We start from the raw sequence: 16186 nt of genomic DNA on the forward strand, positions 1-16186 counted from the left end.
TCAAACATTATTCAGTTCGCTAGTGTCAAAATTTTAGCCTTTTTTTGGGGGGGTGGCTGTAATGTGCAATGATGTGTTTTCTTTTTCTTGATGCTTAACATGACTAACAATTGCAAAAATAATACTGAGGAACACTGCTTGGCATTGTTTATAGTTGGGTTTTTGGATGCTGATCATATATCATGAACCTGGTTTGTTAATGCTTAATTTCAGAGCTTTGGGGTTTGTGTATTTTTGTTCTTTTCCATTTTTTTTTTTCAGTAAGGAAAAGCACTTAAAAAAATACTGACAATACTTAGTATTATACATAAAACAATTGTCACTTTGGTCAGTGGGAGCCCCTTCAAACTAACTCCTATGTCTTTTTGACTTGTCTCAGTCAAGTTTTGAGGACTTCCTTACATCCTGGCACAACAAGGTATTTTGGGCTCGCTTTGTACTTTACAAACCTGGAATCAATCACTTCTGCAAGGAACCCTGATACCTTTAGTGGGGAATGGTTCCTTTAAAGGGGAACTGCTTCTCATTCTTACTTATCTACCCTTTGCTATCTTTATGGGATCAGTTATTTCCAGTACAAAAAATAAGAGTGGATTCCAGATCTAAGACCCTTCTATGTCTTCCCAGAATTATTTGATAATAAAGTGTCTGAATTACTTCTCAGAATGAAGTGAGTTATATATAGGCAGTGCTGATGACTTGCCATAGGAGATGGGATGTTTTGCAGAAAATTGGCATTGTATTGTTTTTTCTTCTCCTAACTTAGTGGTGACATGTGAAGGTGAAAATAAGTATTCGTATCCTTCTTATTACTCTTATGTAATCCAGGCTTTTTCTTTCTGTGGTATAGTCACTTGAGTTGTTTCCCTCTTTGTTATTTTCAACTCTGTGAATTAAAATCTCCTTAGATAGGGAAAGTTCTAATCCAGGTCTTTTATACTTTGAACCTGCATCTTATATTCATCTGCACATATGTTTTACACGTTGATCTGTAAACACAGTCTAGGAAACTGACATGAAATTAAGGTGTTTATTGTATTGAACATTTATGCTGGAGTATGGTTTTATGGCTCCTTATGAGGTCTGATGTTTTAGAAAATGCAAACTAGATCCTTAGAATTGGGATCTGGTATACCCTGGTCACTTATGGTCCAACAGCTTGAGAATGTCCTGCTCTGGGACTCTACATGAAATGAGACATGTCGGTCTTTTCTACAAAAACTTTTTTTCCCCCCTTTTTTTTTTTTATTGAAGTATAGTTGATTTACAATGTTGTGCTGATTTGTGCTGTATAGCAAAGTGTACAAAAACATTTTGCATTGAAGGTGAAACTCCTTAAACCTATCTATATGTTCCTTTGAAGTAGAAACATAAATAAGCTGTAAGGAAAGTGATTTGCTATTAACATGGTATTGTTGTTGTTGGCTGCACCGCACGGCATGCAGGATCTTAGTTCCCAGACCAGGGATCAAACCCACGCCCCCTGCGTTGGAAGCATGGAGTCTTAACCACTGGACTGCCAGGGAAGTCCCATGTTTTGTTGAAATATTTAAAACTCTACCCCTGTGTAAGAAATATAGAATATATTTTTGGAGGGGTGATGTTGGTCACTTACAGAAGTTATAGGTAATATTTTAACACAATTACTAACCTATCAGTTGATTACATGGCTTATATATTTGTCCTTTTATGTGGAGGACTGCTCTAAGACTACTTTAAAAATTAGCTGCCTGGCAACATAAAGGTGCAGATATTAAAATGAATTGCATGCCTTCCAACTATTTCTATTACTTGGCTAAATTTAGAACCATGTAGAGCTCCTGCAGAATTGAAATCTCTGGGGATTTGAATAGTTAAGCCAGACAGTATTTGGCTTTTTGGAGTAAGGAAGAAGAAAAGTAGCTTCAAATTAATTTTTGCGCTGTCACTCAGACTGCTTAATTAAGACACAGAGTCCAGTGAAAAGTCAAAACTGTTCTGAGAATTTTATTTGACTGTTGCTGAAAACTTGTTAGAGCCTAGACTCTGGGTGGTGAAAGGGATAATTTTTTTCCCCTCCTAGGTGAATTGCTGGAGGCTATCTACTCTGCTTTCTCCAATGTCTCTTCAAATTATACTTGATAAGTACAGTTATCATACTTCGCCTGGATGGATGAGGCAGTACATCTGAGTTAGGGATCCGGTGAGCGTTACAGTTGGGTACTTGTGGGTGAATTTCATGACACTAAAATTGTTTTGCATATGTGTAGATTCAGACTAGTGTAGGATATTTTGAGGAGAAACTTAGTTATTCAGTGTACACTTAACTACATGAAATAAGAAAAATCTGTTGATGGAGTTGGGTAGGACCTCAACATAAGAAATAACAGATAAATGGAATGGTACTTTGAGTAACTAATTTAAATATAAGTTAAAATAGAGACAGACTTTACATAGAGTGAATATGAAATGTTTACTACCCAACTTGCCAATTCAAAGTGTAAGACTTTGCTGCTGCTATAGTAAGAAATTTTGAGGACACTGGAAAAAATGCCCCCCAAATTATTATAAAGCAAGAAAATTCCATAAGAGTGGAATGTAATTTTTTTTTTTCTGACCCTGGATTTATATAAATGGTGAAATGTAAAAAAACCTGAAAGACAAATCTACGTGTTACTCTCATTGAATTAAGCCCATGGGTTTTTCCTCTTTCCTTCTCCTTAGGGCTTCCGTAGAGAGCTGTAGAACACAATTTCCTGTGTTGCTTGGGGAAATGAGCTGCCCTCAAAGGACTTACTGTTTAGTGAAACAAAATGTTATGAAGGAGGTAGTGGGATGGTTTTTATTTTCTTTTTTGTTTATTTATAAATAACATGGATTTCTTTTATGATTAGAGGGAAAAAATCAATTATTTTAAAACATTTTTGGGGCTTCCCTGGTGACCCAGTGGTTAAGAGTTTGCCTGCCAATGCAGGGTACATGGGTTCAATCCCTGGTGCAGGAAGATCCCACATGCCACGGAACAACTAAGCCTGTGCGCCACAGCTACAGGGCCTGAGCTCTAGAGCCTGCGAGCCACAACTACTGAGCCTGTGTGCCCCAACTACTGAAGCCCATGTGCCTAGTGCCTGTGAACAAGAGAAGCCACCGCAGTGAGAAGCCCATGCACCGCAATGAAGAGTAGCCCCTGCTCGCCTCAATTAGAGAAAGCCCGCATGCCGCAATTAGAGAAAGCCTGCACGCAGCAACGAAGACCCAATGCAGTAAAAAATAAATAAATTTATTTATTAAAAAAAATTTTTTTTTAAAAAGGATAAAGGGCCTATAAATCAACTCTTAAAACTTGTAAGTACTCCAGTAGACTTGTTCTCCAGTGCTATTGGTCGCCAGTTAGGTAGTGAGTTCTTATTTTCCTGGGCTTTGTGACTCTTTCTTTGGGTAAGCTCTCTTTTTACATTACAGCTGAAGCTTTTATTAAGTAACTTCAGTGTATTTAATCAATCACTTAGATAATAAAATTTCTATTTAAACCTAGTTAAGTATAATTTTGTTTCTGCGAAAGAGTATAAATACTCAAGTTCCCATTTGAACTCTGGGAGGAAAAGCTTGTGCTTATTAGCTTGCCCTAACTTGCTGAAGACTTAGCATTTTGATGTTATAAAAGGAACCCCTGTTAAATTTGAATAAGATAATATTATATTCTTTTACTATGGTTAAAACTTAAATTTTAGCACAAAGTAGCCCTTTGAGTGACAAGGAAGAATAATGCATTTTCCCCTAGGTCCCAGGGTTTTTCAGAGACACCTTGAGTGTCAGATTAGGTACTTGGGACCATTAGAAGGCTTAGCACCATTGTGGGTTGTGGGATCAAAAATATTTTGTGTGCATTAAAAGACCTTACTGGCTAGTGGTGGCGATAAAACTTGAACAAAACAACAGTAGATATAGTGGATTAGATTCTGTATTATAGATGGAATGCTGTAAAACTTAGTTACATTTAATTGTGCAGCACAAACAAATGTAAAAAGAAGAGAGAAATCAATATAGAAAGGTAGGGATGAGGTAGGAATTGAACTGGGCTCCCCTTTTCTGATTATCTTGAAGGAAATCTGATGTCATGTTTCATCACTAAATATTTCAGTATATACTCTGAATAATAAGGATTTTTAAAAAACATAATATCAATACCATTTATTTTTTAATTTTTATTTATTTATTTATTTATTTTGGCTGTGTTGGGTCTTCGTTGCTCCGCGCGGGCTTTCTCTAGTTATGGCGAGCGGGGACTACTCTTCATTGCGGTGTGCGGGCTTCTCATTGTGGTGGCTTCTCTTGTTGCGGAGCACAGGCTCTAGGTGCGTGGGCTTCAGTAGTTGCAGTGCGTGGGCTTCAGTAGTTGCAGTGCGTGGGCTCAGTAGTTGTGACTCGTGGGCTCTAGAGCACAGGCTGAGTAGTTGTGGCACACAGGCTTAGTTGCTCCGCAGCATGTGGGATCTTCCCAGACAAGGGCTTGAACCTGTGTCCCCTGCATTGGCAGATGGATTCTTAACCACTGTGCCACCAGGGAAGTCCCTCAGTACCATTTACACTTCTAAAACAATTAACAGTAATTCCTTAATATTAAATATCTGGTGTTCATATTTCCCTGATTGTATCATATTTCTTAAACAGCCTGTTTGTTAAAATAGGATCCAAATAAAATCTGTACCTTGTAGTTGGTCGATATATCTTTAAAAATCATTTAATCTGAAAAATTTCTCCTCTCTCCTTTTTTTCTTCCCCCGGTGTATTTGTTGAAGAATCTGGGTCATCTGTCCAGTAGTTTCCCACTAGTGGATTTGGTGATTGACATCATAGTGGTGTCATTTAACATATTTCAATGTACTTTGTATTTCCTTCAAATGGGCAGTTATATCTAGAGACTTGATCAGATTTAGATTCAGTGTTTTTGGCTTGAATACTTTATGGTGCACTTCCATTAGGAGGAAGTGTGTGATGTCAGCAGTCATTAATGATCATTGTCTACATCCTTTATTGAATTTCATTAGTGATTACAAAATGGTGATATTGAAGTTGTATTATTTTAAAATTTATTTTAGGTGGAATACTTTTATAAAGAGATACTTCCCTCATCACTTACTTGGTTACTTTCAGGTATATCTTGCACAGGAAAGGTGAGACAAATGCTTTGAGTCTTTATTTTAATTAAGTCATTGCCATTTTCAAAATAATGAATTTGTTCACTAACATCCTGCAAAGGTGACTGATTAGTTTTTTTTTTAAATTGTCATTATGAACTCACCAATTTAAATATATTTATGGGTTTCACTCAATTTCTTTTTTTATTCTTATTGATATCTCACTGATTAACTGATAATGGCAAATGGGGACCTCTTCAAGTTGGCTCCAATGTCCTTTTTTTAAAAAAGTAAATAATTAATATATTTATTTATTGGCCATGCTACGTGGCTTGTGGGATCTTAGTTCCCCAACCAGGGATTGAACCCGGGCCCTTGGCAGTGAGAGCATAGAGTCCTAACCATTGGACTACCAGGTAATTCCCTGCAGTGTCCTCTTGGTATGATCCTCCTAGTCTTTGATTGTTTCTTTGTCTTCTGGTCTGACCTGATATTTTGAGATCCTCTTTTACATTTCCATTCCTGGGCATCTAACAGCCATTGCCCCTTTGTTGGGAAATGATGTTTAGAGGCCTCAGTCTGGGTGCAAGAGGTACTCATTGATTAGTGGGTTGTTCATTGTTTCTTGCTGTTTTTAGTGAACAAGGCTAGGAAAATGGTATCTTTTTTTTGAAAGAAAGTGTATCACAAGTTCATATCAACATGTCTAATTCAAAGTCAGGATTGAGATTTTTAAGTTCCATATCTTCAATCTTACAGATTTGCATTTTTCAAATTGCAAAAGTAATACGTAATCATTGTAAGAAATTTAAATAATTCAAAAGTATACAAGGTAAAAGGTGAAGATACTGACCCTACCCTAGAATCACTAGTTAACCACGTAACACAGTTAATTTAAAGGCTTCTTAGTGGGTATCTTCTTTCTTTTTTTTTTTGGCTGCGTTGGGTCTTTTGTCGCGGCACATGGGATCTTCTTTGTTGCAGTATGCGGGATCTTTCTTTGCAACGCGTGGGCTCTTCGTTGTGGCACACAAACGTCTCTAGTTGTGGTGCACGGGCTCTGTAGTTGTGGCATGTGGTCTCCAGAGCATGTGGGCTCTGTAGTTTGCAGCACGTGGGCTCTCTAGTTGAGGTGTGCGGGCTTAGTAGTTGTGGCGCACAGGCTTAGTTGCCCCACAGCATGTGGAATCTCAGTTCCCCAACCAGGGATCAAACCTGTGTCCCCTGCATTAGAAGGCAGATTCTTAACCAGTGGACCACTGGGGAAGTCCTTTTTTTGTTGTTGTTGTTGTCATATAGTTGACTTACAGTATTTTATTAGTTTCATGTGTACAGCATAGTGATTCAGTATTTTTACAGATTATACTCAATTAAAAGTTATTACAACATAATAGCTATAATTCCCTGTGTTATACAATATATCCTTGTTGCTTATCTATTTTATACATAGTAGTTTGTATCTCTTAATTCCCTACCCTTAATTTGCTCCTCTCCCCTTTGGTAACCACTAGTTTGTTTTCTATATCTGTGAGTCTGTTTCTGTTTTGCATATACATTTATTTCTATTATTTTTAATTTAAAATTTTTAATCGGAGTATAGTTGATTTACAATATTATGTTAGTTTCTGGTGTACAGCAAAGTGATTCAAGTATACATGAATATATATTCTTTTTCATACTCTTTTCCATTATGGTTTATTATAGGATATTAAATATAGTTACCTGTGCTATACAATAGGACCTTGTTGTTTATCCATTCTGTATAATAGTTTGCATCTCCTAGTCCCAAACTTCCAATCGAACCCTCCCCCACCCCCCCATTTGTATTATTTTTTAGAGTCCACATATAAGTGATATCATACAGTATTTGTCTTTCTCTCTTTGACTTATTTCACTAACAATATTCTCTAGGTCCATCCATGTTGCTGCAGATGGCAGGATTTTGTTCTTTTTTATGGCTGAGTAATATTCCATTGTGTGTATGGTGATATGATCCAGCAGTCCCACTCCTAGGAATATACCCTGCCAAAACTATAATTCAGAAAGATACATGCACCCCTATGTTCATAGCAGCACTATTCACAATAGCCAAAACATGGAAACAACCTAAATGTCCATTGACAGGTGAATGGATAAAGAAGATGTGGTACACGTGTATAATGGAATACTACACGACCATAACAAAGAACAAAATAGGGCTTCCCTGGTGGCGCAGTGGTTGGGGGTCCGCCTGCCAACGCAGGGGACACGGGTTCGTGCCCCGGTCCGGGAGGATCCCGCAGGCCGCGGAGCGGCTGGGCCCGTGAGCCATGGCCGCTGGGCCTGCACATCCGGAGCCTGTGCTCCACAACGGGAGAGGCCGCAGCGGTGGGAGGCCTGCGTACTGCAAAAAAAAAAAGAACAAAATAATGCCATTTGCAGTAACATGAATGCAGCTAGAGATTATCATCCTAAGTGAAGTAAGTCAGAAAGGGAAAGACAAATACCATATGATATCACTTATATGTGGAATCTAAAATATGGCACAAATGAACCTATCTACAGGACAGAAATAGACTCATAGACATAGAGAACAGACTTGTGGTTGCCAAGGGCCAGGGGGAGGGATGGATTGGCAGTTTGGGATTAGCAGATGCAAACTGTTATATATAGGATGGATAAACAGCAAGGTCCTACTGTATAGCACAGGGAACTATATTTAATATCTTGCAATAAACCATAATGGAAAAGAATATGAAAAAGAATGTATTGTAAAAAGTAATTATAATAATAAAGGTAAATAATAAAAAAGCAGAATGTATTGTATGTATATAACTGAATCACTTTGCTGTACAACAGAAATTAAGAAAACAATGTAAATCAACTACACTTGAATAAAATAAAGTTTTAAAAAATTTTAAAAATTGGGGATTGACTTTTTTGAGGCTAGAAAAAGAAAGATGAGAAGTTATTCTTTATGTGAAATGAAGATTCTTACATATTTTTAGATTTACTTTTTGGATTGGTGTCACATTTACATGGTACAAAATTCTAAGTATAGAAAAAAGTAGAGTGAAGTTTTCTTCTTGTTCCTACAATGAAAACCAGTCAGTTCCTCATTCCAGGGGCAACTAGTATTACCAGTTTTTGTGCATCCTGTGTGCTTATAAGCATAAAATATACACATACATGTAAATATGTATGTATCTTCTTTTCTTCCTTTTTACAGAAATGGTTCTGTCTTACTCTTTTCTTACACATACATCAAGTTATATGTGTTGTTGTAAGTTGAATTTCCTTATTCTTGTTTATGTCTGTACAGTATAATATGGGCTATGTATTGTTTATCATTCTTCTATTAAAGGGCATTTTGATTTTTTCTCAGTTACAAATAGTACAGCATGAATAACCTTGTACATATGTCATTTTGCATATTTGTAATATCAGTAAGATAATTTTCTAAAGGTGTATACTTTGGAATTTTTATAGACATTATAAAAATGCCTTCCAAAGATATATGAAGTTTACATTTCCACCAGTAGTTGTTTCAAGATTTGAGAGTGAGGTTTTAGTCGTGGTGGATATATACAAAATAACAACTTTGAAATGTTTTCGTACTTGTATATTTGGCAGCAGGTGCACCCAGCCTAGCCTTGTTCATTCAACAGTTAACTGAGTGCCTATGAACCAATATAGTCTTTTGTGTTCCACTGTAAGCAACTGTAGCAGATTAACTTTACCTAAGCTCTCAGGGAAGGCTTTCTGGAGGAGCAGAGCCTTGAAGGACAAATGGGGCAGGGGAAATTCTAGATTAGTAGTTCTCAAATTTTGGGTGTCTGATCTTTTAACTCTACAAAAAGTTATTACAGACTCTAAAGAACTTTTATTTATGTGGGGTTATATTTGCCAGTATTTACTGTGTTAGAAATTAAAACTAAGAAAATATTTAAATGTTTATTAAAAATAATAAACTCCTTACATATTAGTATATATAACACACTAATTTTTTATACAATTTTTAAAGGTTACACTCCATTTACAGTTACTACAAAATATTGGCTGTATTCTGTGTATTGTACGATACGTCCTTGTAGCGTATCTTACACCCAATAGTTCCTACCTCCTGCTCTCCCACCCCTATATTGCCTGCTCTTGCCCACCCCCATCCCCCCTACTGGTAACCACTGGTTTGTTCTCTATATCTGTGAGTCTGCTTCTTTTTTTTTTTTGCTTCTTTTTTATGTACACTAGTTTGTTGTATTTTTTAGATTCCACATATAAGTGATTTAATATAGTATTTGCCATTTTTTTTTTGTCTGACTTATTTCACTTAGCATAATGCCCTCCAAGTCCATCCACTTTGCTGCAGATGGCAAATTTTTGTTCTTTTTTATGTCTGAGTAGTATTCCTTTGTGTGTGTATGCGTGTGTGTGCGTGTGTGTGTGTGTGTGTGTGTGTGTATATATATATATATATACATTCACACAGACACGCATTATCCATTCATCATTTGATGGACACTTAGGTTGCTCCCATGTCTTGGCAGTTATAAATAATGCTGCTATGAACATTGGGGTGCATGTATCTTTTCAAATTAGTGTTTTTGTTTTTTCCGTATGTGTACCCAGGAGTGGAATAGCTGGGTCATATGGTAGTTCTATTTTTAGTATTTTGAGGAACCTCCATACTGTTTTTCCACAGTGGCTACACCAATTTACATTCCCAGCAACAATGTACAAGGGTTCCCTTTTCTCCACATCCTTGCCAATATTTGTTATTTGTGTTCTTTTTGACGATAGCCATTTTGACAGGTGTGAGGTGATATCTCATTGTGGTTTTGATTTTAATTTCTCTGATGACTAGCGCTGTTGAGCATCTTTTCATGTGCCTGTTGGCCATTTGCATTTCCTCTTTGGAAAATTGCCTATTCAGTTCTTCTGACCAATTTTTTTTTTTTTTTTTTTTGCGGTATGCGGGCCTCTCACTGTTGTGGCCTCTCCTGTTGCAGAGCACAGGCTCCGGACGCGCAGGCTCAGCGGCCATGGTTCACGGGCCTAGCCGCTCCACGGCATGTGGGATCTTCCCGGTCTGGGGCACGAACCCATGTCCCCTGCATTGGCAGGCGGACTCTCAACCACTGAGCCACCAAGGAAGCCCCCGCAATTTTTTATAATGTACTTTTTACTGAAAAAACTAAGTTTTTAATAGTTCTGTTATTTCTTATTTATTTATGGCTGTGTCGAGTCTTAGTTGCGGTACGTGGGATCTTTGCTGAGGCATGTAGGATCTTTCATTGCAGCATGTGGGCTTCTCTGTAGTTGTGGCGTGCAGGTCTTCTCTTTTCTAGTTGTGGCGCACAGGCTCCAGGGCACATGGGCTCTGTAGTTGTGGCACGTGGGTTCCAGAGCACGTGGGCGCTAATAGTTTGTGGCACACAGGTTCTCTAGTTGAGGCTTGCGAGCTCAGTAGTTGTGGCGCACAGGCTCCAGGGCACATGGGCTCTGTAGTTGTGGCACGTGGGTTCCAGAGCACGTGGGCGCTAATAGTTTGTGGCACACAGGTTCTCTAGTTGAGGCTTGCGAGCTCAGTAGTTGTGGCGCACAGGCTTAGTTGCCCTGTGGCATGTGGGATCCTAGTTCCCCAGCCAGGGATTGAACCCACATCCCCTGCATTGGAAGGTGGACTGTTTACCACTGGACCACCAGGGAAGTCCTAAAAAAACTAATTTGTAAAAAAAATTTATTGAAGTATAGTTGATTTACAATGTTGTGTTAATTTCTGCTGTACAGCGAAGTGACTCAGTTATATACACACACACATATATACTTTTTCATATTCTTTTCTATTATGGTTTATTACAGGATATTGAATAGAGTTCCCTGTACTGTACACTAGGACCCTGTTGTTTATCCATTCTTTATATAATAGTTTGCATCTGTTAATCCCAGGCTCCCAGTCCATCTCTCCTCCACCTTGGCAACAACAAGTTTGTTCTCTATGAGTCTTTTTCTGTTTTGTAGATAAGTTCATTGTGTCATATTTTAGATTACACATACCAGTGATAGCTTATGGTATTTGTACTTCACTTAGTACGATAATCTCTAGGTCCATCTACATTGCTGCAAAGGGCATTTTTTTCATTCTTTTATGGCTGAGTAGTATTCCATTTGTGTGTGTGTGTGTGTGTGTGTGTGTGTATGCTACATCTTCTTTATCCATTCATCTGTCAGTGGACATTTAAGTTGTTTCCATGTCTTGACTATTGTAAATGATGCTGCTGTGAATATAGGGGTGCATGTATATTTTTGGATTATAGTTTTTTCCAGGTATATGCCCAGGAATGGAATTGCTAGATCATAATGCAACTCTATTTTTAGTTTTATGAGGAACCTCCATACTGTTTTCTGTAGTGGCTGTACCAATTTACATTCCCACCAATAGGATAGAAGGATTTCCTTTTCTCCACACCCTCTCCAGCATTTTTTTTTTTTTTTTTTGCGGTACGCAGGCCTCTTACTGTTGTGGCCTCACAGGCTCCGGACGCGCAGGCTCAGCGGCCATGGCTCACGGGCCCAGTCGCTCCGTGGCATGTGGGATCTTCCTGGACCGGGGCACGAACCCGTGTCCCCTGCATCGGCAGGTGGACTCTCAACCACAGCGCCACCAGGGAAGCCCGAAAAAACTAATTTTTAAAACAGAAAAGATTTAGTGAGAAGGAGAGACATTGTTTTATATTTTTACAAGTCTCTGATGTCTAGCTTATTGGAAGATAGCTGTATTCTTGTATCTCCATCTGCATTCAGTCTGTTGCGATATGTCATTTTGGTTGAGGTATATGAAGAAAATCCAGGCTTGGAGATATGTAGTTGAAAAAGACAGAAGTATTTTAATATCTTCTTTAGGTAATTGTGGGTATTCTTTGATATTATACCCAAACTCAACAAGTGGTAGTTTCTTAAAGGTTAGTTGCAGTGTAGGTTAGTTGTATGGTTTCATTAATATGAAACCATATTAATGAGCTTTTGTACTTGATGACCTTAAAATTCGTTTGTCTAGTATGTTGAATGGATCTTTTACCCATGTATGATTTTGAAACATCATAAATTAATCAGTTGGAAAATATTGTTTCATTTGGTTATTCAGATCTTCCAAGTGTTTGATACAGTTAATTATACAGTTTTTAAAAATCACATTCATTAATACCACTACCATTTCATCAGGAAAGTCTTAAAGTATTGAGAAGCCATCAAGCTCATAGGGGATACATGTTTTCAAAATTCTGACTTTAGCTAAAGTTTGAATTTTATCATTTGCAACAAATACTTTCATTTGTTTTCTTTGAAGTCATAGGCTCACTTTGTTCCTTTTCGTGAAAATATTGTACATACTCAAGTCTGAATAACCATAGTTTGCCTCTCAGTTGTTTACTTAAGAAATAATAGGGCTTCCCTGGTGGCGCAGTGGTTGAGAGTCTGCCTGCCGATGCAGGGGACACGGGTTCGTGCCCCGGTCCGGGAAGATCCCACATGCCGCGGAGCGGCTGGGCCCGTGAGCCATGGCCGCTGAGCCTGTGCGTCCAGAGCCTGTGCTCCGCAACGGGAGAAGCCACAACAGTGAGAGGCCCGTGTACCGCAAAAAAAAAAAAAAAAAAAAAAAAAAAAAAAAAAAAAGAAATAATAGTAACACAACATTGTAAACAACCATACTGTGATAAAAATTAATTTAAAAAAAAGAAATAATAGTATTCCATGAAAAAAGCAGCTAGTTCAGCTTGTAGCTCAGTTGCTTTTCCTTGAGACAATTATTGTATGATTATTATAAAGCGGGAGAAGTGCTTTATACTTACTTCCCATTTTTTTTTTTTAATTTTATTTATTTATGGCTGTGTTGGGTCTTCCCCGCTGTGCGCGGGCTTTCTCCAGTTGCGGCGAGCTGGGGCTAACTCTTTGTTGCCACGGCATGTGGGATCTTCCCGGACCAGGGCTCAAACCCGCGTCCCCTGCATTGGCAGGTGGATTCCTAACCACTGCACCACCAGGGAAGTCCTTACTTCCCATTTTGACACTTAGAATATTAAAAAGACGTACTCAAAGTTGGAAATTTAATAAAATTATTAAATTTTACTGGTTTATCAAGGATATTCACAAGTAAAATTTATATTTTCCTTTTTAAACTCCAAATGTGGAGTGGTGGAGAAGATGATATTACTAGTATAGTTTGATGCCCCTGCCTTGATTTATGCTAAGGCACTAGCAGTTATACCTGTATTGCTTTTATCACCGTTGTGAAAAAGGCAAATAACATCTTGTTATTATGAAAATACTTTCACCTCATAGACCTCCTGATACCACATTTTGAGAACTGCTGTTTCAGATAGAGGATGCATTACATAGTTGAGCCTTGAACAACATGGAGGTTTTTCAATAGTAAATACTACAGTGTTACATGATCTGTGGTTGGTCAAATCTGTAGAATCCCAGATACAGGGGGGACTGCGGATACTGAGGGCTGATTATAAGTTATACTCGGATTTTCAACTGTGGGGAGCGTTGGCGTCCTTAACCTCCTCATTGTTCAAGGGTCAACTGTATACCCAAACATACTGAGATGAGGTGCTTTCCAGTTCAACTATAAGTAATTTGTTATGGAACTCAGGATATATATATATATATATATATATAGAGAGAGAGAGAGAGAGAGAGAGAGAGAGAGAGAGAAAGGTAGTCAGGGACTAGATTATAAACGAACTTAAGTACCCTGATAGGGAGTGCAGAATTTATAGGCACTGGGGAGTCTTTGAAGGATTTTAAGGAGGAGGAGGGGTGTGTATGTATGGTATGGGTGTGGGAGAGTGATGCTGTCACATTTGTATTTTTCAAAGATCACCCTTGTCACAGTGTGTTTTGTGGTAAGTGCAGTGGAAAATGATGAGGTTCTAAACTAAAGGCACTGACTTGGTCATGCAGCCACAGAGGGCCAGGCTGTACAAACCAGTGCAGGGGTTAGAGCATGTCCTTCCTAAAGTAGAGGTAAGCCTCTGTTTGGCAGCATCTGTTTGGCTGGATGGGCAGGAGCACAATTAGCTGCTTCCATCACCATATCAGTTATAAGCTGTCCCCTCAAATACTCTTGTCATAGACAGTTTTCTCTGGAAACACTGAATATGCTCTAGAATCTCTTTTGCAAAAATGACTTCAAAGATAATCACTGGGGACTTCCCTGGTGGTGCAGTGGTTAAGAATCTGCCTGCCAGTGCAGGGGATGCGGGTTTGAGCCCTGGTCCGGGAAGATCCCACATGCTGCGGAGCAGCTAAGCCCGTGAGCCACGACTACTGAGCCCATGCGCCACAACTACTGAAGCCCACACGCCTAGAGGCCGTGCTCCACAACAAGAGAAGCCACTGCAATGAGAAGCCCGCACACCGCAACAAAGAGTAGCCCCTGCTCGCAGCAACTAGAGAAAGCCCGTGCACAGCAACAAAGACCCAACACAGCCAAAAATAAATAAATTAATTAATTAATTTAAAAAAAGATAATCAGTGTTCTAACTTGTATTCCCATACGTTAGTTTTATCTGTTTTTGAATTTCATATTAATAGAATATAGTGATATGCTTTGTGTCTTTTTTTGCTCAGCATTGTCTTTGAGACAACGTGGGGAAATGAGCTCCACTTCTTTTTTTTTTTTTTTGAATATTTATTTGGCTGCCCCGGGTCTTACGCGCGGCACACGGGATCTTCGTTGCCCTTGCGGGACCGTCTTTGCGGCATGTGGGATCTTTTAGTTGTGGCATCTGGGATCTAGTTCCCTGACCAGGGATCGAACCCGGTTCCCCTGCATTGGGAGCGTGGAGTCTTAGCCACTGGATCACCAGGAAAGTCCCAGCTCCACTTCTTGATGGGAATTGCTGCAAATAATCTGTGGCCATGTTTAATCTACAACACTGGGCACTACGCTTCCTTGTTCCTTTCTTCTTTCTCTCTCCTTGTTTCTCTCTTTCTCCCTCCTTCCCTCCCCTCTCTCCCTTCCTTCCTTTTATTTATTTATTTTTATTTCTCAATTGTATATATTTGGTTTTTTCTACAGAGGAAGAGGACAATATGGTATTATGAACTGTTATTTGTATAAGTTTGTAAATTTTTTTAAGAAAGGACTTCAGAAAACAAGGCAGAGAATACGTAGAACAATGACTACTTCCAAATAATTCAAATAGAATCAAGCTTTGATTATAGGCTTGGTCAAATCAGTGCTAAACAGCTTCTCTAAGCAAAGTATTCAATTGATTTATCTACTTTGCTTTTCACTAACTTGTCAAATAAACTGTTTTTAATCTTTATTTTAATTATAAAAGTAAGACAGTGCACAAACTCAAATAATCCCCAGGTGTATAATTTAAAAAGGAGACGTCCACCACACCATAACTACCAAAATTCCCATCGCCTAAGATAATTGCTGCTAAAAATTTAGAGAATCTCTCCTGACATTTTTTGAGCACATCTAGAAATCAAAAGCCTTTTCAGGTTCAAATGATGGCTTTGAATTTTCGTTAGGTATGAACAGTGTGGGAATTCACATTATTGCAGCAAATATCAGGTGTGAATTTACTCGAAATTGTTTTGAGATGTTACTTGGGGATCATAATAGCCAAAAAATGTTGGAAAATGAAAAGGGTTTTTTTGAGGGAGTATGATTAGAAGAAAAATCATGGAATGATGCTGAAAGCGATCTAAAGGACCATGGAAATTAAAAGGTAGAACACTTGACAGAACAAAATTTGACGTATGGAAAGATCATTTTTTAAAATATTTAAGACTATAACAAAATCCAAACTGTTCCCATGATTTCATCCTTTGACGTCATGTCTATTTCTCAGGCTTTTCTCAAGCTCTAAAGCACTGGCTAAGTGAATACTTACAGCAGAGGTCACACATGGATGGCTTGGACTTTGTGTCTTGCCACGTTTGCAGATTTTTTATTTACGCTGTAGTTGCCAGCTAACATAACCCATATGTCTGTGGACTGAACGTAATTCATGTACATGTGGATTATATATACATACAATTATGGTCCCTAAATACAAAAGTGTATG

General features: G+C 38.4%; 1 protein-coding gene across 3 annotated transcripts in view; it reads left to right on the top strand.

Annotated features, from left to right (window-relative positions):
* Positions 1–16186, top strand: part of R3HDM2 (R3H domain containing 2) — a 148119-nt gene that overhangs the window by 19231 nt on the left and 112702 nt on the right. The window lies entirely within an intron of this gene.

The sequence above is a fragment of the Neophocaena asiaeorientalis genome, unplaced genomic scaffold, assembly GCF_003031525.2.
Source record: "Neophocaena asiaeorientalis asiaeorientalis breed wild unplaced genomic scaffold, Neophocaena_asiaeorientalis_V1.1 scaffold134, whole genome shotgun sequence".
Lineage (NCBI taxonomy): Eukaryota > Metazoa > Chordata > Mammalia > Artiodactyla > Phocoenidae > Neophocaena > Neophocaena asiaeorientalis.